The 1,884-nt window shown below is 62.6% G+C and overlaps 1 long non-coding RNA gene across 1 annotated transcript; it reads left to right on the forward strand.

Moving 5' to 3' along the window:
- The first annotated feature begins 545 nt into the window (after positions 1-545).
- LOC147646868 (uncharacterized) lies at positions 546-1,246 on the forward strand. The gene is made up of 2 exons (XR_015281796.1): positions 546-634; positions 925-1,246. It is a non-coding gene; the product is annotated as an uncharacterized LOC147646868 (long non-coding RNA).
- Positions 1,247-1,884: the final 638 nt, after the last annotated feature.

Genomic DNA, 1,884 nt, shown 5'->3' on the forward strand with positions numbered 1-1,884 from the left:
CTGGAACAGGAGAACATGTGGATGTTGGGCGACATCCTGGTAAGGGTGGCCTGCAAGCCCCAGCCTCAGGCTGGAGAAGCCCCCTGCCCCTGGTGCCCAGTGTGTGGGGCTGGCCGGGCCTCAGGGCTGGGCGGGCACGGGAGGCCGGGGCTGGGGCACAGCCGGAGCCAACCCTTCTCTCCTGCCGCTCTCTGCAGCTGGCACAGGACAGGAGCCGAGCGGCCGAGCACCTGCGCCGGGCCCTGCCGTACCTGCAGAGCCCACAGGAGTCCCTGCGAGCGGCGGCCATCAGGTTCATGGGTGAGCCCCGAGCCCGGGCTCCCTCCCCGCCCCGCCGCAGCTCGGGCCCAGCCGCGGCTGCTGCCCCGGCAGCGGCACCCGGGCCCGGCGCCCTGGAGCCCCGGCTGCCCTCGGGGCCGCTGCCGGCCTCTGGCAGCCGTGCCCTTGGGCTGAGTCAGGATGCGGCAAGGGCCCGGGCTGAGCCCTGCCGGGCCAGGAGGGCGTGTGGCCCCAGGGCTGGCAGCGCCGCTGGCAGGGAGCTGTGCCGCTGGGGCCCTGACAGGCTCTGTGTTCCCAGGGATGGCCGGGCGGCTCCTGAGGGGGCAGCAGGCAGAGCTGCAGCTCATCTCCGAAGGTGAGTGAGGGCAGCGGGCTGACAGTGGCGGCTGTCGGGGGGAGCTGCAAGCCCTGGCCCGGCTGCGGGGGGCTCTGCTCCCTGAGTAGATGAGGGGCGGCGTGGGCAGAGCACACCGAGATTTCAGGGGTACGTGGGGCATTCGTGGCCAGCAGCTTCGGGCTGATCCCCTTGGTCCCTGCTCCCTCCTGGCCGTGGCAAGAGTGGGCTGGCATGGCCCTGGCAGGGGGCTCTCGTTGGGTCACCGCAGGTCTGGGATCTGACCGTGGCTCTGTTGCTCTCTCTTCCAGCCCTTGAAGCCATGGCAGGTGGCATCAGCCTTGAGGAGGGAAGCCTAGCCAGTGAAACCCTGGACCTTCTCAGGGCAGGAGACCGTGCTCCAATCTCTGTGTTCCTGAGGCTGAGAGATCAGCTCCACAGGGCATGGAGGTCACGGCCTCGTCCATGGGGCTGTGCCTGGCTGTGCTGCTGGAGCTCCACTGAGACGTGATCTGGGAGGCTCTGTCTACTGTGGCCGCCTGATCCAGCAGGCATTTTCCATTTATTTCAAGTCTGTCCATTTCGTGTTTTCAGTTTTCTGTAGTGTTTAAATATAGGATGTGTTCTAAGAAACAGACTGCAAGACTGTTCTTTTGCTGCCCAGGGTCTGCAGGGCATAGGGGAAGAGGGGGAAAAGGGTGCTTGTGCTCAGCAAGCTGCCCAGGTGTGCAGTGGTGCAGGGAAAATGGCCAGAAGGCCCTTGGCCTTTGGTGGTTGTGCTGAAGGCACAAGCCCTGTCCCAGCCTGACAGCACCGTCTGTGTCCTCCTGCCTATGTGGTGCTGGCTGGATTGCTGAGGGCTCCCAGGTGCGTCTTGCTCCAGCTCCATGAGCAGCCTCCAGGTTTGATCTGCCTTGTTCCTGGTAGCTGGCTGCTCTGGTGCTTCCCTGGAGCTCCAAATTGGAGCAGGTTTATCTGAGGGGGGTGAGAATGGCAGGATGTGCCAGGACCAGAGCCCTTGGTATTTCAAGGAAGAATCCATCAATCCACTTTTCCAGGAGACCCCAACCCTCTGAATCACACCTGGGATAGAAATCAGCAGAATGGCTGGAGTTCTTGAGACCGGAATGCTGGGAATAAAATCTGGTCTTTAATTAACCCCATTTCCTGATGGGAAATAATCCAGTAATTTGGTTCCTGGAATTGGAAAAAGAAGGAAATGGTTTTTTGGGAGGTGCCATAGGTGCTCCTGGACGGGGGATTTCCCTAAT

The sequence above is a fragment of the Cyanistes caeruleus genome, unplaced genomic scaffold, assembly GCF_971803275.1.
Source record: "Cyanistes caeruleus unplaced genomic scaffold, bCyaCae1.hap1.1 HAP1_SCAFFOLD_78, whole genome shotgun sequence".
Lineage (NCBI taxonomy): Eukaryota > Metazoa > Chordata > Aves > Passeriformes > Paridae > Cyanistes > Cyanistes caeruleus.